General features: G+C 36.0%; 1 long non-coding RNA gene across 1 annotated transcript; it reads left to right on the forward strand.

Moving 5' to 3' along the window:
• Nucleotides 1-3,342: 3,342 nt before the first annotated feature.
• On the forward strand, nucleotides 3,343-4,685 carry LOC136257020 (uncharacterized). Its single transcript, XR_010701775.1, has 3 exons — nucleotides 3,343-3,494; nucleotides 3,545-3,667; nucleotides 3,823-4,685. It is a non-coding gene; the product is annotated as an uncharacterized lncRNA (long non-coding RNA).
• Nucleotides 4,686-25,212: the final 20,527 nt, after the last annotated feature.

Below are 25,212 nucleotides of genomic sequence, written 5' to 3' on the forward strand. Positions count from 1 at the left end.
GTTAGTATTATTTAGAATATATTTGTTTTATTGAGTCATTGTCGAAGTGGACTACAGTTTAATCTGGGCTAAGATGGCACCAGACTAGTAAGGTGTATAAGTACGTTTATATATATGTAGACTAGAGTTGTGGCCACCCGCGTTGGCTTTTTCGATCGCCATTGGCTGCTTGTAAACATTATACGTATTGGTGACGTTATGGCCCACAATCGACCTTTACATGTCAGGCTATAAAAGAATTCGAGTGATCTGTGAAGTGTCTTTCCACCTATTAGGTGAGGTGTCGTAGTGGTCTTCGCCACCGGCACTTGTGCTATGCTGCACAAAACCGCAGCCAGTGCAATATCTGTATATTGCACTGCGGTCGGTGCATTATAACTTATAATGCACTCGTTGTGGTCTACAAAACCGCAACCAGTGCGTTATAAGTTATAATGCACTCGCTGCGGTCTGCAGCAGTGCAATATACAAATTATGGCACTGGCGGTGCCTTTGAACTGCCCACGCAGAGTGGTACATATATATATATACCAGTATATATCCTCACAAGAGTATGTTATTTTGTGGTGTTAGTGTAAATTTTGTGTTGTACAGATTGATGCTACTCTCAATGAAATAAGTGCAACACTGAGATTATTGAAAGTCAATGATGGTTAGCTCATTAATACGTACCTGTGCACAACTCATGTACTCTTAATGACACCCAGGTGGGTCTGTACATGTTGTTAAAAATGCAAACAGTAAAGTGAAGTTTAGTGCCAGACACATGAATAGTATATATTATGGTGTAAGTGACTATAAGCTGCTCATTTTTGCATTACCACTTGTTACATCACTGTATGTCTACTGATGTTATTCATGCTTGGTACACGTGATTAGTGCCTTTAGTGTTATGAAGTGGTACTACAATTCAAGGACAAGAATTACTGCTTTGTGTTCCGAAAAGTATTATTTTTAGATTACAAAAATTAGCCTAATGTTACTCAGGGACATTTTAAGTTTATGCCTAAATTATGGAGTGATTCCTAAACTCAGAACATTAGTACAAGTTGTTGTATTACCCAACCAAGACTTAGTGTTCAGTGACTGGCTAAAGCAAGCATGTACTATAGTCAGTAGGCGTTTACCTGAGCCCTGCCAAATATAGTAATATCAAAGAGGTGAACACATGTTCACTCCCAGTGTACTGGAACAAGCAAGTTTTCATGTTGTACACATGTTTGCACTCCTGAATCATTCATACTAAATGTATGGGATATTTCTAAAGCCTCATAACTCACTTGTTCTTGCCTGTGCTTTTTTGACTATTAGTTCTGGCATTTAAAAGGCTTCACAGCACTACTAAATGTTTGGGCAGCTGGCCCATGTAACAAGAGTTATTAACAAGAAACCAGGGCTCAGGTGAACGAGAACAGACTGTAGTACTCCATAATTCCTAGTGCTGATAATGGCACTTACTTTATGACATAACAGAGTACCATAGGCTTATTGTAAGTCCTATGCTGTTTTTATCATGGGATTATGCAATTTACTGTCCATCATCCAGACAATAGCCAGCTTCTATAAATGTATACATGTATTTTGATGGCACATAACACATACAGTTGGGGTGTACTGTGCAGCTTAACATGGTGCATGACATATGGTCTCTTGCGCTATTATTAGAAATCGTTCATGACCTCATGTCATACATATGTGGTACTTACTGTAGGATTGTTCAGCTGTACCACAGCCTGAAAAAACCCACGATTCTGAAATTAACCATGTGTTCCTAGCACATAATGATTTGCTCTCAGGTATACTAAGACTGTAATCCAAAATTATTGATCTAGTTGAAACTTTTTCAGCTGTTAACACCCTAAGACACTGTGGCACAACTGAGAAAGTTGGTATGCATACCACTGCCAGAAATGTGTGCTCAAATATTATACTAATGTGATCCTACAGTATGGTGTTCACTTGTGTTCTTCATCTTGGAGAATACGGTTCTTTAATCAAGCTGCAAAAAAGGACACCATAAAGGAACATCGGCCATCTATTTGTAATTTTACAAGTCTGGAATAAGATCAGTTACAAGCCACTAGAGTTTCTACTGTCAGGCACTTATCATATAGTCAAAAGGTTTGCGAGTTGCAATTAGCAATTAATGTATGAAAATTGTGACCAGATTTTACAAAACCAATCCAAATTGCACACCAGGCAAAATCAAACTAACACCACCAGTGGATAGCTACACTATTGTACTACTAGTTTTGACACTCAGTACTACTCAAACTATTTGAGGCTGGTTTTAACAGACGTCTTTTCTGGGTGATGTAGAGATCTCGAATGGCAGTATCTGGCCTTGTGAAGGGTCTGACTCAGCAAGAATCAGTGGTATACTGGTGGATGGCCTGATAATGCTGGCCAGACGTTTTTTCTGTTGATCTTGCTATATACATATCAGCCACTAAGGAGCCAGCACAGCCCTGTAATTTTGTCTCTGGACTCCAATCGTGGTCTGCCTCCATTTTGAAGTCTATCTCTTGCCATCCCTGCCACCTCCCACTCTCCATCCCTTTGTGAACACTCGTGATACTATACTCCGCTTGTCCAACTGCTCAGATTTTCTATCTTATTTGGCGGGAAACCCCGCAAGCAGCTACAGGTACTGGAAGTGGTCTAAAAGGTAATAGACTGATGCATCTTTTGTGTAAAATTCATACGCATGCTTGCTATCCTTGGCAAGTTCTGCTGACTTGAATTCTTTAAAACCGTTTATCGTGAAACTTCAAATGTGCGATTTGGATAGTTTTTCCATAATCCAGTCACAATTAATGCTCATTACCAAGTTTGGATGGACATAAGGTTATGATTTAAAAAGAAAAGATAATGTATTGCAAACATATGGGAATGCAAATTTAAGACAACATGGTACAGCAGTGAAAAGACTGCTACTGTTGAATAGCATCAAAAGTTGTCAGCCATCTATTAATATATGATTTAGCATCAGAAAATCAGGAAACTATTGGTGTTGTCACCTGGCAATTTCAGTATTTTATAATATTGCATTCCTAGTACAAGTGCATTCCTAATATAAACAGCAGCAGTCTTTTCACTGCTGTACCATGTTGCCTTAAATGTGCATTCCCATATGTTTGCAATACATTATTTTCCTTTTTTTCATCATAACGTCATGTCCCTTCTTCTACAGACAAAGTTGGTAATGTGCTCCTATCCTATCTTGAAAAATTTGTTGTCATGAAAATATAGAATTCACTTAAAATCTTGCAACTCATGAATTTCTGGCAGTATGATACTTTATACCATTGCATTATATTTGAATTAATATTTAGAGTGATGTGTATCCAACTGGCAGTCAACAGCTCAGTCAAAACTCAACATCAACAATTCCATCACATCCCTTGGTACTATCTAAATCCACAAAGCAGCAAACTAATTACCAAAACTGCTATCAACTGGAACAAGTTTCCCATAACTTCTCAGATACTGCAGTAAGTAAGCTACAGATAGCACAACAAAGTAGTAATGTTTTTTTTTGTAGTGTAAGCCACTGAATGAAATTGGTACAGATTCCCTACCAAATCAGTTAGCTGATCAAGGCACTGGAAATTTGCACACAGATGCAGCATCTGTTGGTAATCCAAGTCATCAGCATGCATCACTGGTAAGCAACAAAAATGCAGTTGTTTGAATATATGAATACAAACTAATAACAACCTTCCATGGTCACGTATAATTTTGTGATTGTAAATTCACTGGTATATAAGTTATATAGTGCATTTACAGACATCTTTAGTAGAAATTTCTTTTCCACTCTAGCTAGCAAAATGACTTTCTATTATCACTATACCTCAAATCCAAGCTTCTCCATCTAAAGTATATGTGAATCTGAGAAAACCAGAATCATTTTGTAAAACTACTACACAAGAACGAATGCAACAATATTTTAACAATTTTCAAGTAAAATACTCTGGCCGTTCACACCTTGAGGGAGAGACACAATCAGTGAGTGCCTTATCACAGCAATCAGTCCTATCTCCTAACATTTTTAATGCTGGATGGAATAGTTTTACTGGTGCATTTCCTCAATCAACAAGAGCTCCTAATTAAGCAAAGGATTGGAAACTTTATGTATCCATTTCATAAAACTACTACACAAGAACGAATGCAACAATATTTTAACAATTTTCGAGTAAAATACTCTGGCCGTTCACAGCTTGAGGGAGAGCCACGATCAGTGAGCGTCTTATCACAGCGATCAGTTCCATCTCCTAATATCTTCAGTACTGGACAGAATAGTTTTACTGGTACACTTCCTCAACCAACAAGAGCTCCTAAGCAAAGGATTGGAAATTTTGTGTATCCCACCAGGAAAGTTATGCAACAGCCTGATGAAGTAGATCCCAATAGTATAGACATTGTGTCAAATAATGATGAAAATGGAGCTGAACAAACAAGACAAGTGTCTGCATTCTCTTGGAAAATCTGTGCCCAAGTGGAACAGACTTTATACTGCTTATAGCAAGAAAAACAGCTCTAAATGTGCATAGGACTGTTATTGCACTGTGAGCTACTGCTGTTTGTTTATACCGAACCAAATATGGTTCAAGTGTACATACAGCCATATCTTTAGGACTTGTTAAACACTCACAATATCTAGTGTTAGTGTTATACCATTATCATGCAGATGTCCAGGGGCGGTTTTAGGGGGTACCCCCTCTGAAATAGCGCGCCCCCCTACAATTTGTCTGGATGATAGAAGTTATACATACTGTATCATATTGTGGTTTTTTCTATTGGAAAAAACTCCATACTTTTGCCTTTGAAATCACCTTCACAGCATTCAAAACCATGTAGTGACCTTTTTTTGGTCTTCAACTTTGGCAGCTAGGCTGAAGTTGCAATTCCAGAGAACCTGAAACCCCCTCTGAAAATTTCTAGATCCGCCCCTGGATGTTAAGCATCAATGATTGTATATACACTGGACTTCTGTTACCATCCTATTAATCACAATGCATGTGTAGTATATAGTATACACTGTACTTCCTGTACCTGAACATTAACACACAATTCAGGGGTGGTTCTATGAAGATTTCCAGTTATATTTTTAGATCTAAAGATGCTGCATAGGGCCTAAGGGCAAATACCTTAGATGCTGAAGAAGTCTTAATATTGCAGACTTAAATGTAATGAAACTTAATGATCTTGTTTATTTTGTACAAAATTGGAACAGGCACAATATCTAGCTATAGTGGACATGATATATTTGTTCACACTCTTCAATAGAACATACAGTTCTACATGGCTATATTAAATTAGTCAAAAGGTAACTGCATGAAGTTCTAGATGAATGCAACATGAGACCTTTGGTAGCATAATGTGTATTATACCAAGAATCCATATAGATTCTTCACGAGCAATTTAGCAAGGTAAGTAGCTATAACATTGCACTAAAGTACTTATTGGGGTTCACAGCAAAGAGCATTTGGTACACAATTATACCCCACATTTGACAGTAAGGGAATGCTTTTTGATTAATTTGCAACTGTTGAATTGTAAATTCCAAAACTCGGTTATAATTGTAGTGATGCAACTAAACATGCATTAGTACGATGTAAAAGCATTACAAACCACAGTTCATTTTTGACATTTATTGGGATTTAATACCTTATAATTTACCAATTTTTTTGCCAAATTGTAGTGACAATCCAATGATGACAAATCACTATAGCCAGTTATGGCATGATCATTGTTAATTAATTTTGGCAATGTATCCAGTAAGTTCAAAAGATACCAATATTGCATAGCAACTGTTGACTTGCAGAAGTTGCCAATTTTGGCAACTATAAAGGAAAGGCTTGATGTAACTAGCATTGGCAATATTTTGACAGTATGTCAGAAATTTTAGGTGGTGAAATGGTCAATACTAGAAGCTTCAAGGAATAGTCAAAACTGGTAGCTCCTGAATTGGGATGCAGCAATTATGCCAGCATAATTCCGAGTATGTGTGGGAATCAAGACAATAATTATGCTAGCATTTTTGAGGTGATTATATAAGTGAGAAAATCTGCAGATTGCACAACTCCATTAAAAAATCGAGTTACTCTAATAGAACAGTCAGAAATTCTAACAGAACAATCACAAAATATTACTACTCTAATAAAGCAGTCATATGGAAATGAAATGCTCTATAATATAGAAACTAGCTAAAAGAATAGAAAACATCAGTGATGGTCTAGTACAGCAATGAACTAATATTATTGGCCATAGATGGCGGCACAATTTGGGCATTTCTTGATTTTTTGAGCACTGCTCAAAAATCTAATGCTTAATTTTGGAGCATAATAGCCTCATTCCTACTCCTGAAGGTTGCCAAATTGATGGCTCTAAAGAGCAACTTCCAGAAATGTCCTAATTTGTTAACAACAATCTTTTATGATGATGCATGAACTGTTTTGCTTGTGGGACTAAATACTATAGTTACCAAATTGGAATGCTAATTTTGTTTCTGGCAACCAGGTAAAGTTTTCAAAGTCATTGGCAATAGATGTAAACTAAATTTGGCAACTATTGGTTTGTAAAGTTGCCAAAATGGCAACTATTATGACTAGCCACAACTGGCACCTCTCAAGGGTTGCCAAAACTGGCAACTTCTGAATCAAGAGTTGCCAATATTGGAAACTATTTGGCTTGCTGAAAATTTCCAGGATTAGTATCAGAGCATACCTCTTAATCAATATTGAGCATTTTTTGCACTTCCAGTTAGATGCTTTTGAATTAATTCATCACTAAGGGCTCTGTATTTTATTATTTTGCCTTGGGATTACCGTATTGTACTTTGGCAGACATTTGAATCATTGTCTCCACGAAAGACAATATTTTCCCTCCCACATAATAACTAAGACACAATTATTGATGGCATCAAGTCATTTGCAGTTGACATCACACAGCTCCTGTCACTGTAGCTACATCAAATGATAAGTTGACAGTAGGTTGTATATCAATAGGTTTCTTCAAAGTTATTTATAGACAGAGCACACTTGGCACAAATTGATGAAAGAGAATGAGCTCTTACCTTTTCATTTAATTTTGTCCAGCTCAAAAATGGCTTCTGTACAAGTCTCTGACTGATCATCAGGTGAATAAACCAAACAGCACAATGGGAAAAAACTCCATCCATCTGGTGCAATAGAATACCCTAACCAGTGGTACTTGTCCAAGTAGTGGTACTAAAAAGAGGAGTTTTGTCATACTCTAGTTCAGTGGGAAACTTATTATGTAGGTAAGAGCTTAACTTTTTATAAAATTTAATATTAAGCCCTACTTTTGGTCTTTGAAATAGTTTGGGTTGTTCTGTCTGTGGTAGAGTTTAGCACCCTAGCTCTATCTAATCTGATCAGTTCCTGGTGAGTCTGTTGTGCAGCTTGAGCTTTGTGAAGCTGCTGTTAGGCTCAAGTTTTGTTCTTTGAAAGAGTTTGATTGTTCTATCAGTGCTAGAATTAGCACCCTCTATTTAACTGATCAGTTCCTTATGAGTCTTTTGCTGTGTATAGCTTGAGCTTTGTGAAGCTGCTGAAAGCCTGAAACAACCTGATCTGTAGGTTCAATAAGGGAGCTATGAAGATCATCATACAATTCTGGACTTGAGATCACAGAGGTAGCTGATCCATCAGAACAATTATTTTCAATTTGACTTTCATTGCTAACAATCAAATAATGCACAGCTTATTAGCTAATAGACTTACAGTGATAACACTTCAAGATACTCTAATAGAACAGTCAATTACACTAATAGACCACTCACCACATTATAACTGTCATGCAGATAAATATCAAAATACTTCTGGGGGCTGCACAACAAAGCAATCCTTTTGCCAGGTCCTAAATCAACCTCTGTGGATGAATAAATCCAATCTTCTTGCTAGATTCAGCCATGCAAATCCTTAGTTAGCTTATCTTTAAGAGAAGAATACTAACTTGGTGTGTATTCAGGATTTTTCCAAGGGGGTTTCCAGATTTGGTAATGAGTTTAAGTGTATGGGGTCTGGGGCACCCATAGATTTTGAGCATTAAATAATCAAAATTTACTAAATTCGTGATTTCATGAACTATTTCAATATGTGCTTGGTTCCCTTTTAAGTCTTAAATGTCAATTTTGGTTTATGGCTACTCTATTGCATACTGCATAAATTCTCCAATTGAAATGGAAAACTCAAGGTATAGCTAGCTACTTAAATTCAAGTTACTGTGTAGTCTTAACTACAATATTAAAAAAAACCATTTAAAAACTGCATTCCACTATGAATGTTATATTAGAGTAGTTTTGACTGCTCTATTAGAGTATCTTTCTAAATTTTCAGTACATACCCTTTTTCTCCAAATCCACCTTTGAGGGATCAGTGTAAGTTTCCTATTACTGCCCTGCTCTGTTCCTATTTATTTGTGATGCTAAACTAAGATAGGTCTGATGTTCCTGCTGCTAGACCACAAGTTAATTTTAGAAAGGGTTTCCGGAGCCCCAGGAAACCCTCTTAAATATGCCTCTGCTAACTTTAATGTTAATGTTGACTGCATGTATTGCAAGATATGCAGTATTGACAAAGTTACAACAGTATCTGGGGGACAGATTCTCTACTGCCACAGTGATCCCATACTCCATACACATCTAAAATTTCCTCTTTTAAGGTGTGGTAGTTGAGCTGGGATTCAACATGTCAATTAAGGTTTGGCCTGCCTTATTACACTTTATGCTACAAAATACAGACTGCAATAAGCTAGCTATTATCTTTATTTTACAAATGCAGTAAATTAGCTATTTATTTTACAAATGCAGAGTCATAGAACAATATACATATACAACTGTAGTAGGAAAATAAGCTGCAAATAGCTATGCATTGCCATTGGTATAGATAGTTCATGTATTATTGACATTGTTTCATTCTATTTGAATATGAACGTGTCCATCAAATGATTGTGTTTATTACTATGTGCATGAGGATTGATGTGAGAGATTATTTTATCCTAACTAATTATTGATTTTCTGCAGTTAGCTCATGATCAAGTTAGCTATTTACTAGCTATAGCCATATCTACGTAGTTAGCTACTGTATCTGTATATGGTAATAGCTAGTAGTAATGATAATTATTTGCAAAGCGCAAAACTAGGTACTACATAATTTATTACCCTTTGCAAATCTTTGAAGAGTTAATTGTTGAGTGTTTGTTATCCCAATATTTAAAATGTTTCATTCTAGATAATGCACACTGGTGTGCCACATTATTCAAAGTGTAATTGTATAACAACACTGATTCATGACTGTAAGGCAACTACAATGGTAACCAGGACTATAATGATATTCTTTAATAAGTGAGTTTAGTAGACAGTTAGCTAGCTGGAAACTTGTGAACTTGAAGAAACCTTTGATAGCTATATGATTACCAAAATTCAGGGGGATTTTCAGAACCCCAGGAGAACCCCTCATTGCACCCCTGTCAAGAAGGCACTGTAGCTGTATTCAAGTTAGTCTAACATATGTATACAACAGTAGTTGGAAAATTGATTTACATTGGAAGCTCAGGAAGTCCTATCTCTGGACTGACCTGATGTAAGAATTCACATGGTGAAGGTATTGCAATACAAAGGAGCTTGCAAAGGAAGCTAGTTGACTGAGCTGCAGCACAATATGACCTAAAAGATCAAATGAAGCCAAGCCTAGTCATCACTGTTATTTGGAAAGCATTTTTGTTAATCATACCTTCAACTTGTGGTAAGAAAATCTTAGTTTGGTAACAACTGCAAAATATATCACATTTTGCTGTGTGCACTAGTACTACTGGATGCTTCTGAATAAACTAGCAACTAGAAGTTTATTACAAAGATATGAATCGTTTACAGGTAATATGTTCTTCTTGTAATTAATGACTCTTTGCATGTAGCTTTTGTTGTGTCTTTGAACTGATATAGGCAAACACGTAGATAAGACTATTTTGTCAGTGCATGGTAAGCTGGTTTCAGTGTTTAGCCTTGTCACAGATTCCTAGTGGGATAGCCAATGACTTTAATAATAGTTATGATGCATCACCTGAAACAGCTTGGGGTTTGTCATCCCCAAGATTGCCCAGGTGGTTTACTATCATCTGCATTATTGTTTTTAATCATGCATGTAAGCAATAGAGAAGCTGTAGCATGAAATTGTCCCAGGGGTGGAAAAATTGTTGGTACCTATGCCTTATCTTCTTTGTTAGGTAATTAAGCAAACTGTGTGAATTTTACAGTGTCACACTTTATAATAATTATAATACACTGTTGTTGTTTGTGATCAAATAGTCAGGTGGTGCAAATTTAATGGTGAGAGGCACAAAGTCAAAGATCGATCCATATCCTCTAAGAACACTTCCACCATGTGTCATGGATAAAGAGAGTGGTGTGTCAAAGAAGGTTGCAATCATGTCTGGATTAAGTGAGACAGAGGATAGAATAAACAAGGTATGAAATACATTGCTTGTATCTCATCCCCATAGGTGTAGTGTCACAAACAGAGATGGGTGTAAGGTGTTAATTGATAATTATTGTGTTAAATATAATGATACTCTCAGATTAAATTATTGCTAAACTTGGAAAAAAATTTGGCAGTATGACTACAAGGCCCCTTTACTACCTCCATCTTTCATTCTTGTAAAGAACACCCTATTGTCAACTACAAGCAGCCTCAATCATATTGCATCTTCACAAAACTTCATGACAAACTCTTCCACGCATTGCATAATTCTATGGTATCTATGGTAACTCCAAAACAAATGTCACAAAAATTTTGTAATTGCTAACAACGCAATCTGATTGGTGTTGCCTGTTTTCTGTAACAAGCTGGAATTTTGAATGCTAGAGTGACCAGACCCTTCCTCTTTTTATTTCATATGCTGTATATAGTAATGAATTCCTCCTTGAAAAAAATCTGCTTATATGGGAGGGAACTTTGGCAATTAAGTTAAAACTGAGCATGCAACAGACATGAATGGTATTGAGTATCATTACAAGCAAAGTTAATTTTGCATAATATCATAACTTCATTCATCTTTCTTTTAAATTTTTGTATTACTAAAAATTAGTAACCTAAGCCCCCTAATCTTGAAGGCAAATGTCCGAACTTTCTTAGATGTTGTAAGCTCAAATTACATCTTTGTCTAGTCTTATTTGCTCTAAAATTAGCAAAATTCAATTTATTATTTGAATTTTGCTAATTTTTTTAACCAGAAGACAATTAACTTTCTTTTCTTTTGTACTCCAAATAATCGGAACTAGCATGCCCTCAGGTAAGTTTTAGAAACTCTGAGGTAGTAGTTTAGACCATTTGCTCTGTGATAAAATCAATTAACCACTTATACATTTTAAGGGACATAAAATGTGACTGTGCTATTAGTGGTAGCTAGTCTGCTTCATTACAGTATCTCAATATCTTGTTGCAAGCACTGCAATTGACCTATAAAAGTGGGGACACTCTCTCCTGTTTCCATACCTATAAATACAGTAGAGAGCTTCATGTTTCACTAGTATGTTTCATTGTGGTTGATGACGGTTTTAGTAGAGTATCTCAGTTTCACACAATCAAATTATCCTTTGTTGCATAACTACTAAAACAATGCTGTAATAATCTTACTGAAATAAGGCAAAGTAAGTAAGTAATTTAGCTAATCAGCTAGTAAAAAATATACCTGCTATGCAATGATTGCAATCACTTAAACATGAGGGCAGTTAATTACTCATTTTTTCTCCACCACCAGATACTCTGCAAATATTCATCTTTACAGATGCGTATAATTACATAGCTACATACATACACCAAAAAAGGCTATATATTCTAAAATATTTTTCAGATTTTACAAGACTATGAAGAAGACTGCACTACTGGCATAGTAAGGAATGTCATAGTGGCATACTTATACATTTACTGTAATGTTTGTGTAACATCAGGATTACGAAGATGAATGCTCCACTGCACAACAGAGATATCATTCGGTATTTATGACTAGTAAATATAATTGCATACATCATTATGTTTTTGTTTTAGAGAGGATGTTCTTTTGATAGTACAAGTGAAAGATCAAGCATCATGGTATGGAACTGTAAATACATTGCTATTATAGCTTTTGCTTTAAGGTTTGAAACCATCGAGAGGTGTGAGTACAACAACCTTATAATGCAATAAAAAAGTTGTTGAATAGAATATACAACGTGTACTAAACTGTAGGCATTAAAGTAGCTATATACAAATGCTTATAGTACAATTGAGTATAGTCTAATGAAGCATTCATATTATTGAAGTGAGAAGGAACGCTATTGTTTAGTTGGAAAAGTAAGTAATGATGTCGAGTTTAAATTTCAGGGTTTTCCATTTTCATTACAATGTAAATGTTGACCATGTGGGTACAATACTATGAGTTTGTGGTATTCTGGCCATGAGTGTATAGATAGACTTTCTGTATTTGTATTACATGGGTATAGAAGATACATCCTTGATACTATTATTTATTGTAGTTAATAATTTTATGTGATTATTTATATACTGTTTAAGTTGTCCATTTTGTTAGTGTATGTTTGCATGTGTAGCCTTGAGTTTACTATCACTTTAATGTACTATAATATACATGTAATTTTCACAATCAGTTGATCAATTTGTTCAAGGTTAATTGGGAGCTGCACTCCTAGACTTCTGTATCACTAATTCAGTGACACTGTTAAAAACTCCCTTTGACCATACAGCTATGCACTTTGTCCCTGAGAACTTTACAGAAATAGTAAAGTAGCTATTGGCCTGGACAATAACTACAGTACCATACAGTCTGGTATAGGCCTCAGGAAATTATGCTCCAAATTTTGTCATTATTCTATTCTGAATTTCTCCAAAAAAATTACCGTATAGCGGGTTATTTTCGAAACAGAAATTTTCGTACAAGAAGCAAAATCTGAATTTCGAAAGATTTTAATTTTGAAGAGTGCATATTTCGAAGTCCGGATGGATTTCAAATAAACGGAAATTCGTGTCACAAATTATGAAAATGCGTGAATGTTTGCCAAAAACTGACTTACTGATGGAATAATCCCCATTCCTGTGCACTGGAGAGAAGACTGAGGGAGTCTCGGGTGGAGTGAACTCACTGGCACGATCACGCTCGATCATAGCTAGCTCATATCACCATAGATTCTAGAGCAGACGGCATCAATTCCCATTCTGGATCACCTGTTTTTTGGTTATTGGTACAGTAATGATACAGTTTACCCATTATCATCAGCAATACTGAGCTAAAACTCGAGGAATACACGAACGAATCGCCGAAAGTTGGACGGTTGCTTTCACTTGTGGGAATTTATTTTCGAAAAACAACTGGACGTGGGAATCTATTTTCGAAGAGAAGGGCCTCTTCGAAATATCCGAAAATAAAAACCTTTCGAAAATTACCAGCTATACGGTATACTCTTATTATTTCCAAAATGTATGCATTATTCTTCTCAAAATTTCCAAATTTTCAAACAAATATTTTAGTAATAATGCTGTTCTATTGCACAGAAAAGTTAGTTTATTGGAAAGAACTGTTTCAATATAGAGTTGTACTGCTGACTGTTCTATTAGAGTAGGTGACTACTCTATTAGGCTCTACTGATTATCACTTCAAAATTCCAACTTACCCCATCATTATGTTCAAAATTATGTAGGCATAATTCCTGAACTTCTATCGGTAAGGAATCAAATAGAAGTGTTGAAAATAAATGGTGCAAGTAGTCAGTTGCATTATAGAAGTTTGAAACCTCAAGCCAGCAGGTACATATAGAAAATCTTATAATTTATACAGACATGTATCCTGATCATGAACTTTGACTCAGAACTGTTTCAATAAGTAGACTATATATACTACTCCTACTGGGAAATAACTCCTACTGGGAAATAACTCCTATTGGGAAATATAACTTATGTTGCAGCTATGTACTGTAGCTTTGATACAACAAAATCTAACAGTAGTTTCTTTTAACAGAATAAATACATAAGTTTATTTGCAAAATAAAAAATACAGATATTCTATGCTCCTTCCTTTCTCGAAATACTTGATACATCTTGTTCTTAGCCCTGCTCTTATAATTTTTAAAGAGTAAATTACAGGGTCTTAATTGTCACACTAAACATGCTTTTGCTACCTTAGGTATTGACATGCACTGTTAGTCATTAAAAGATTGCTTAGTGACTTTAGAAGTTGTGCCTATATGCATTATTTGAATTATGTACTCTTACATTACAGGATTATATGGTGGATGTTATAGAACCCAGCACAGAAGATTTCGTGTAAGATTTTAATGTTACTAAGCAATGTATTGTAGACTGAAAAAATATTTGTCAGTGAAAGTGTATACTAATACTTTTGTAAGTCTCAGAATCCTTTAAATTATCTTTTTCGAGCTGTAATGTAAGGAATGGAGCTCTATTTGTGTATGACTATAGTTGTTCTGTGTAGCACAAGGGCTGTAGTGTTGCAGAGTTTCCATGTGTGACCATCTCAGCAAAAACCCAACTTATTCACACTACTTCCAATTTTTGTTTATTTTCTCAGCATTATTATCATTGTCCAAGAAATAGATCATCAAAGTTTCAGCCTTTTGTGGTGAGTAGTTTTGGAATAATAGTGCTAGACAGTAGGAAGAGCAAGAAAATCGATTTGTACAGTGACTATACTGAAAATAAACTACAGGCGCTTACATTCGCAGCCATAACTTCTGTTTGGATCAGTTTACAATTTTGGGATTTGGCTGTTAATATGCTCACCATGGATTAGCAAATCAACCAAGGTATAGTTTTATCCCTGTAGTCATTTACGCATATGGGTATGAAGAATGTTTAGTTATTGTTTACATTCACTGCATTATAAACAAATGCATGTGACACGCATACTGTTGTGACTACAGAAATGAAACAAAGATTTTCAAACTCTCCATGAGCAGGCAATTAAGATGGTGTATAGCTTTAATTGATTTGAGTCTTTCTTCTCTGCCCAATAAAAACTTGCATATTTTTCTTTGTAACATGCATATTTGTACAAAAAAAATTAAATTTCATTTATCTCAAAACACAAGCCAGGTTTTCGCTGAGACGGTTACATATTTATACCCTGAAAAAGTTGTTGGCTGGTAGCTAGAGTCCATGTTTCATTTTACAACTAGTCCTCATGTTTCAATGGAAACTTTATCCAGACCAAAGGTTATCTATCTGCTAAACCGATTCTGTCAACATTATGTATTCCATGGTTATACATAATATTTTTGTGGTGGTCGTTAAGCACAAAAACCATTTAAACATTTATGCAATATTTCTGCCCTAAAACTGCAGATCATACTTGTATAGTATGTTCACATTGAGCTGAATCCTCAAAAACATTTAATAACTCATGGATGCAATTACACACGATCTTGAAATTTGGCTCATTTGTAGTACTGCTTGACCCGCTGAAAATATTTCAAAATCTTTTGTTCAAATGTTTGATATAATATTTATGGCCAATCAAAATTTTCACAATACATTTCCTATGGGGAAGCCATATAAGTACAGTGTCCATTACAGCCCTTTCTTGAACTTGTAATAGAGCCAAACCGTACGTGTCTGTTGTTGACACCTTTGCTGTTACCAATAATCATCTGGTTGGCTGAAATGTTAACTCTGTTGAGAAAAAATCCACTTTTAATTTCTAGCTGTTTTTCAGGATTCAGCTCAACGTGAACATACTATAGTGGGTTATGATTCTACAAGAGAGAAGACGTGACAAATAACCACCTCGTGTTAGCTCACATTACCAGACTACTTCTTTTAAAAAGCACACCACTCATTACAATTTACCATTATTGACCTACAATAAGTACTTTCCTATACAAATACAACTACATACTATTACATACTGTTTAATTTTTTCACAGTTCAGCCATAGATCTGACTCATAATCGGTTAAAAAAACTTGATGATATTAATCGAACAATTCTGGAGCTAGCAAGGTTTGAACATGTGCAGCTAGAATCATTGCTGTGTTTGAGTTCACACACAGAAAACCAAGCACGGTGCAATCCGTTCAACAAGGTATAGTAGAACAGTGGTATACAGCTAATCACAATAATTATAACATTTACCTCACTATGCATATTGCTATACAGCATAGCTATGTTCAGAGTAAACAATATCTTCTACAGTTTTTAGTCATTTGTAGTAAAAAGATCAAGCTACTCCAATAGAACAGTCAGTTATTCTAATAGAGCAATCAGTGTGTACATCTACTCTCAGAATTGATCTCACAAAGCAAAAAAAAATTCTGTGGGGCTACCTCCCAGACCCCGAGCATGCTTTGCATGCTGAGTGTACTCTGCACACTGATGTAGCTAGCTATACATAGCTAGCTATATATCCATCAGGGCCGAGGCCAGAGCTCCTCTACTACAAATATCTTTCTACACTAATCATCTAAACCTATTTCTATCTAATGTATGTGCTCTCAATCACCACCACATTTTTCCAGTTGTTGTATCATAGTGGTTTGTCTACAAGTATTAAAAGTTGACTACAGTTGACTGTGGTACAGCAGAGTAGGCTTCATTACACACACGCACACACGCACACACACACACACACACACACACACACACTTTATATATTACAGAAAATTAAGATAATTGAATGGAGTTACAATTAAGACATAAGTTTCAATTTTGAGCAAATCAACTTATAATAACAGTTTTTGCAGCTAACTAACAGCCATGCAGATAATGGAGGTTCCACCTTGTGTGAAAGTCATCTCAACTAGCTAAATGTGTATTTTCTTGTATGGTCAGCAAGTGGCCCCGGTGATCACCAATACAGCCATCTGATGAAGATGTACACAGATGAGGCAATGAAATCGTCAAAGTAGGTGTCAACTATATACAAATGTAGTATTAGGAAAATGGCGTTTACATGATCTTGAGATTTACAAAAAAAAAACTGTTATTTAGGTTGCAAAAGGTTGCTCATGACCAGGGTAATGTAAGTAATATCAAATGTAAGAGCCACTTTATTTCATATGTCAATTGGACACAGGTGTTGCAGCACATGAAGACAAGCTATAGCATACTAAGCTATAAAAACAAAAAAGAAAATGAATTGTATCAGCAGACATTGTCTAGTTTGACAGAGGCAAACCAGGTAACAATGTTAAATTGTATCTTCTGGCAAGTATATATATATTAAGACTCATGGTAGTGAGTCGTGCGGCCAAGGAAAAGTGGGGCACGCGACTTCCGTGAGTTATTTACACAAACGGCTAACTCTAATAAAACGCACACCTAAAACCTACCTTTAAAACTATTCTTTTGTAAAAAAACCTCGTGATACGTACAACAAAACTTTTGGTATATTGTTATATAAGCATATTGCTAAGTAAATAATCCTTGTTATATCTTAGTAACACCGCATGAAATTTTGCTGAAAATGTCATATTCTTTTCCTTTTCCTTCGCATACTTGTTAGTGCAATCTGCCCATTTTTGGTACTTATATCTTAGACTGTGTTAGTTCCACAGCCTTGGATTTACTATCACATGTTCTTTGGCTGGTTAAGTTCCTTCAGTACAAATCTTGGAACTCCACCTCTCTTGCGAGAGCCGTCATAAGCAATTTTCTAATTCATTCATTCTTGTGCTTGATGGGACAATCTTTGATATGCAATTAAACATATGGAGTAGTTTTGCTCAATTATGACCTGCCGTTTTTCTGGGAAGTGGTGAGTTAAGTTCCATAAGCGCGCTCATAAGATAATAACGTCGCCTATGCTAATTGCTGATTTATTTTGTGGTCGTTTAGAACCCTACTTAAATTAAAACACCTCTAACTACAGTAGCGTTTATTTACAGTAGGTGAACTTGGTGAATTCGGCCGTTTATTTGCAGGTGAATCAGTGTGGTGAACTCAGTGAACTTGCTATCATGTGCTATTCTTGTAAGAGTTTGTTATTCAGTTGTTATTTAATAATGGGTTTGAAGTAGCTAATGCAGCCCACAATAGCTACAGCTTTGTTTGTGCATTTCAAGGGACAATCCAGTATGTTACAAAATAAGAAGTTTTGGACACATTCTCACCTGCCGGGAAATGGCCTTTACCCAATCTGTTCACTGATGGTTTTAATGGTGCCCGGAAACCATACCCTATTGAGGTTGCAACACCGACAAGTACCTGCCAACTTGTACCAAACTGCCTTCTTTGGTTTTGCCACTTCATGTCCCAAGCAATGATGCAATACACACAATAACTGTTGAAGCTGTTGTGATAACCAAAGGTGGCTTGTATGTATCTATTAGCTTTATGCATTAATTCTTTTTGTCTTGACTATTACTCAGTATCAAAAATGTGTGATATCCTAAAACAAAAACAGTCTTGGGGCTATAAAGAAAGGGCACTGCCAAGCAAAGTAGAACAAGCTTATTCAACATGACTGCATGGTAAGAACAAGGACTGATATCAAGTTGCAGCCAAGTGAATGCAGTATTACCCATTCTCTTTACATCTAGCTGTAGCTATATAATAAAACTAAAGCAAACACACATGCAACTGTTATTAAATTATCATTTGGCCGCTTTATAAAATCACACACTACAAAAAAAAAACAAGCTAGTGGCCAAATGACAACTTAATAACAGTTGTATGTGTATTTGCTCTAGTTTTATTATATAGCTATAGCTAGATACAAAGAGAATGGGTAATGCTGCATTCACTTGGCCACAACTTGGTAACAGTCCTTGTTCCTACCAGTTTGATCATGGTAATATTCCAATCTACTTGGCCACAACTTGATATCAGTCCTTGTTCTTACCAGTCATGTTGAATAAGCTTGTTAGATTTATCCTACTTTGCTTGGCAGCACCCTTTTTTACAGCCCCAAGGCTGTTTTTGCTTTAGGTATATAAAGAAATTTGAACTGGCATGGCTGTTAAGAAATATCAGCTAGAGTGTGCATGGTTTAAATGCCTATAATTATGTTATAAGCAGTTGCTACCCAACATAATCATGCTTCTGTACATGTTCTGTATGTTTGTATGATTTCTCTTATGATTAGATTATAGCACATCTAAAAGCAGAAAAGTATACTTCACACTACAAAAACAGATCTCGACAGACATGTGTTGCATCCAGCATTTGCCAGGTATATGTAAGCTGCTTTCAACATGTATGCATATATGGCACACTATTTATAGATGCAATTGGAACCACTAACAAGTGCCACCTTGTCACCTACTCAGTCAAGCAATAACAAGATTAATCCTAAGTCAGGCACTAGTGACGACACATATGGTGGTAAACCAGATGGTGATGATGTGGCTAAAAACAATTCTCATCCTACAACGGTACAGTAAATGTATGATTGCACAGTTTCCATATTAACTGTTGTGCATGTAAAATTAGGCTGAAAATAATGCTGAGGAAATAAAGATTCCAAAGAAGGTAATGCAATCATATAGCAGGTATGTTTGATAGAAGTATTTCCAGAAGTTTCAGAAATATTGAATCTCAAACAATAAAGTGCTGTTTAGTAGGGTTCCCCCAAAAATTAAAGGTGCCTGTCAAAATTACAAACCATCATCATACAGTACGATAGTACTGTATCATCATACAATACAATAGTACTGTATATTAGGGATCATGGAGGTTTGGGTTTTTCTGGCCAAAAATATCACACAAAAACCAGCTTCACAATACCATCCTGGTGCCTTGGTTAGATATAACCAAGCCCAAAAGTGCCTTCAGTATGACCTTAAAATTAATGCTTCCAATAGATTGCTACAAAATTTAAAAAAAAAAAATTTTATTCAATGGAATTTTCTACTGACTAACTGCCTGCCTGCATGCCTGCCTGCCTGCCTGCCTGCCTGCCTGCCTGCCTGCCTGCCTGCCCGCCTGCCTGCCTGCCTGCCCGCCTGCCTGCCCGCCTGCCTGCCTGCATGCCTGCCTGCCTGCATGCCTGCCTGCCTGCATGCCTGCCTGCCTGCATGCCTGCCTGCCTGCCTGCCTTCCTGCCTGCATGCCTGCCTGCCTGCCTGTCTGCCTGCCTGCCTGCCTGCCTGATTTCTTCAGACAAGTGTAACTAGATAACGGCTAAGACTACAGGCTTGATTTTTTCACTGTTTGACGTCGCTTTGTCCCAAGATGCACCTTTTGGCATACTGCAGTACGTACAATGCATGCATCATGGACTTACTCTTTTGTGTCCCATTTCTTTTTTTTTGCTGACAGCCAAAGGTGTCAATTTGCAGTAGCGTGATGACTTCCCTATGGGAATTGTCTGTATTTTCCGTAGTGACTGGATTGATTGCAGAGGCACTTCTTGTACTGTTCTTTATTTGTAGTGCTATGAAACTGGCTGAACATAACTGAAAGCGAAGCGTAATGGCCACTTTCACTTTTGAGTAATTGATAGTTAGGACACGCAAATCATCTGTATTTTTCAAGGTGACTGGATTGATTGCAGAGGCGCTTCTCCTACCTGTTGTTCATTTGTAGCACTGTGTAATGGGCTGAACATAGCTGAAAGTGAAGTATAATAGCCACTTCACTTTTGAGTCAGTAATTGATATTTGGGGCATGAGTTCAGTTGAAAACATTACCTCTGGCACCATCCATTCTTTTGATGCAGTATGCGTGGATTCACAAGTCATAATAATGTTAAACAAACAATTATAAGGAAAAATAAAAAATATTTTAAGTTCGATTAGGTATCATAGAAAAAAGGTTGGGAGGTCACCTACACCTTCAGATATACTGGTGGACATCTAATTCCTAATTCAGTATACCTACCATGACTGAATTAAGAATTGAATGTCCACTGGTATATCTGCAGTAGGGATGCGGCAATTATGCCAGCATAATTTCAGGCATAATAGGTTTGTGTGGGAATCAGGAGTTATGCTAGCATTTTGAGGTGATTATAAAGCTTTAACAGTAGGAAAATCTGCAGATTGCACAATTCTGTTAAAAAATTGAGATACTCTAATAGAGCAGTCAGAAACTCTAATAGAACAGTCACTGAATATTATTTACTCTAATAAAGCAGTCACATTGAAATGAAATACTCTAATACAGCAACTAGCTAAAGAATCCAAGACTATTTGAAGCTTAAACTGGTCTGATACAGCGATAAACTGGCATTATTAGCCAATTGTGGTGGCATAATTTTGGGAACAATGGGGTAATTCTCAAAAGCATAATATGTGATTTTAATTTTGAGCACTGCTCAAAAGCATAATGCTCAATTTTTGGAGCATAATAGCCTCTTGCCTAATCTGCAGGTGTAGGCGACCTCCCTTGTTTCCCAACTTTTTTTTTCTATGATTCCAAATCGAACTTAAAAATTCTTAATTTTCCTTATACTTGTAGATATATCACACATGATAAACTTTATGGAAGAGTCTTAGTGAATCTACCATCAAATCCAGTGTTAAAAACAAAAAAACACTTACAGGAGGTTGGATATAAAACAATTGCCAAAATCTGCCTGCATGCCTGCCTACCAGCCTAACCACAGTTGCAAGGTTAGAGGCAGCACATGGCCACCATTTCACAAACTCACCTGTGGCATGTGCCTTTTTTGTATCTTCATTTACATGGTTGTCTTGTTCTTCATGCAAGGAAACCATACAGAGGCATTAATTTCTGTATCGACGCTTTCCTTAGAGGAGCATACTAGATTCCACAAAATTATCTGAAGCACTTATGCTACTATAAGAGGGAGCAAATGCCTGTGGCTGTAGCTACTTATAAAATGATCACATCACTGCTGAAGACAGAGCATGGTGACTACTCCCTTAAACAATTGGAGCATGGTGACTACTCCCTTAAATGATCAGACACTGCGACCATGTCCAGGACATGGTCACCATGTTTTTAATAACCTAGCCGCAACCACCTGTAGAAAATGCAGCATGACAACCACCACCTTAATGTAATACATGTACATGGCTTACTCAAGATTAGTAGTGAGATTGAGATACCCTAGTAAAGTAGTCACGGCCATGTATTTTAATAGAACAGTCAAACATGTAGCCTTTTGTGTATAGCTATGCTATAATGAAACAGTTAGTACAATTAATAATATTTATTAATAAGAATGAAGTAGGATTCCAGTGATAAAAGCAGTAAACCAAGAGATATGAACAATGGTATTATAACATAGCTACTGTATGTGGGAAAATTCCTACTTTGGCATTGAATAGATGGTGATAATATGCTAATGTTGGGATTTTCCAAATAGATATCTTGTTTTGCTATTCGTTATTGCTGGAATCCTAAATTGTACTAAGCTATTATGATGGTGATTCTAGAAAAACAGAATATTCAGGAGGCCTAGACTGAATAACATTTTCTACAGTATACATTAGGTATACTGTAGCTGGTAACAGTAATACAGTGGTGAGGATCTTGTGAATTTAGATTTAATCCATGTCATATTTTGTATGTATCTAAGTGACTGTAGTATTTTGGTATGCTTAGTATGCTGTGGACAGATCAAAATTCATTGACAAACATATCATGTTATTGGAAGAGTTAATAGTCAAGAGTAACAGCCAGATTAAAGTTGCACTGAAGAAGAAAAGTGAATTAATTGTGCAGCTTAATTTGGATATATATGAACAGGTATGTTTCCATATGCTTGAATGATATATGGTGATTGTGGAATAGTGCCATGAAATTTACGGTTGTTTGTGTGAAGCATCCAATTCTGCTGTTCTTCTATTGGGAATTGAGGGTAAGTATGTACAATGCTATTCTAATTAGTTACTGTAGGAAGCTAGATCATTTAGTGAAGTTTTGGAGAAAAACATGAAACTTTTGTACATGTTTTGTGCATGTGGCAGCATGCCATAAAAATACTTTATTTGACCTTTGATAGCCTTGACAGGAAGATGGGTATGCTCAGCTAATAATGGTAAAAGAACTGATGAATACTCACCCCATTTGTTTAATATACTGATCTGAAGACACATCATTTGCTAAACAGTGTGGGCTAGTGGCACTCAAAATATTATTTAGGCGTTATGAGTTATTTACCAGTTGCTAAAATTTAAGAACACTACAAAATAATAACTAATAATTAAACTTGAGATGTCTTCTGAGAAAATTTCCACTGCACAAATGGTCAGTTTATGCTTGTGTATGATAGAGCTATATTTGAATTGAGTGCATGACAACAGCTTCTTTGATTAATGTACAATACACACTTGTTTATTGTGCACTGACACAGGCTCAATACTACATGTCTTGAAGAAACATTCAAAAGTGTGATGTAATAGTACAGTCAATTTACATTGTTAGATGCCATTTTGTCTTCAATTATACACAGTTGTTGTACATAGTTATGATTGTTGTACACGCTAAGCACTATATCAATGTCCAAACATTACAGATTGTGGGAAACTGTTTACTTTGTTGAACCAGTACACAGTGACTTGGAATTCGCAAGCTAAAGTATGCTAAACTCTGCCATTATCAAACAAGTTTTGTTAATAATACTGTACATAGTGCTTGAAGAATGAAAGTGTAAATGAGTATCTAATGCAGATGATTGACAGAACTGAGAAAGGCCAGTTACAGATAATTATGGATACAAGTTATCACATGTGCTTTATTAGATGCTGAAGTTGTGTCCATCGAAGTGGGAAAATTCATCAAAAAAAAGGTCAACTTATGCTCTTTTGATTTTTTTTTTCATTATAAAGACAAATACTTTAATATATTAACACTTTTGTATTTTAAACTTTACAAAGATTTTTCTTTATTGTACATAGCTCAAATCAAGAAAGACACTGTTTGGTAAAGATGTTAAAAAGGTAAACTAGATTTGTAGTCTTTGTTACATTGTGTTGATATAGTGTGCTATGGCCATTCACGATTGGTTGCTAAAATCTATTGTGGAAATTCAAGAAAGTATTCAATCATTACAACTTGAGTAAGCTCATGACAGATGTTTGTACACTATACGCATATGCAGAGTAGATGTGCACGTACACTTGTGCATGTACACTCGTGCCTCATAACTGAACAAAATGTCTCCACAACCTTGTCTCTGGAGACATCAATCACAAACACAAGAGAATGTTTCTAAGTAGGGAAATGCATTGCCAGCGTAATTGTTTATTCTTATATTTTGTGATATAACATTGATATACGTAATACATTATTATATAGAAAACTCTCTGACAACCTTATGGTCCTGATGTAATGTCATGTCACTCATGTACAACTGTACACAGTGTCTGAAAGTCTTTAATGCACAGTAATAACAAATTGAACATTCCATAATAGTTGGGATAATCACAGTTCTTTGTATTTAGTCACCAGTTACAGATGAAAGTCTGCGAGGACAAGAAATCACATGAGCTATATGATTTTACCAATAAGGTATGCATTAATCATTATGGTAAATGTAATATATTCACAGCCATATGCAATGGAACAGTTATACGGTTAATGGCTTTTTTGATAAATCAAGCAGAGAGTATAGATGATTACTTCAATATGAGATCTGATTTCATTATCTAAAAATAACTGGAACAACTGCATTTGCAAGTAGCCTTCTTTACTAGATCTATTACAAGTACTTTAATTGCAGCAAATTTGAATTGTTATCTGTAACTTCTATTGATCATTAATCCTGCGTATATGGGTAGTACTGACCTGTATGTTACAAATGAAGCATACATAATAGTTAAACTGTGAAAGGCTGAAACACAGTGTTCTATGCAATTTAGAAACCTGAAAACCCTGTGTTTTGGCACCCTCACTTCACTGGGACACTACTACAGGCCTCTGAAGGTTACTAAATTACATAGAACCATGTGTTTTGAAGTCTAACTGATTTAGTACCTTGACAGCTGCTTGTAAACAAGAGAATTGATTAGCCCATTACACCTCCCTCTGTCAGTACACCTGTTACCATCATTACCGTACTGTATATTAGAGATCATGAAGAACTGGGCTTTTCCAGCCAAAAATATCACCAGCCTCAATTTCTCTTCTTGACAGCTTGGTAGTCACTACCTTTTTTCTTTGATCCCTAATCCAACTTAAAATTCTCAATTTTTCCTTCTATCTGTCCATTTAAATGCCCATGCATTTCCACTGGTACTTTGCTATGTTTTGTATCATCTCAGAGCATGGTCTGTACA

This window comes from Dysidea avara, chromosome 5 (genome assembly GCF_963678975.1).
Source record: "Dysidea avara chromosome 5, odDysAvar1.4, whole genome shotgun sequence".
In the NCBI taxonomy this organism is placed as follows: domain Eukaryota; kingdom Metazoa; phylum Porifera; class Demospongiae; order Dictyoceratida; family Dysideidae; genus Dysidea; species Dysidea avara.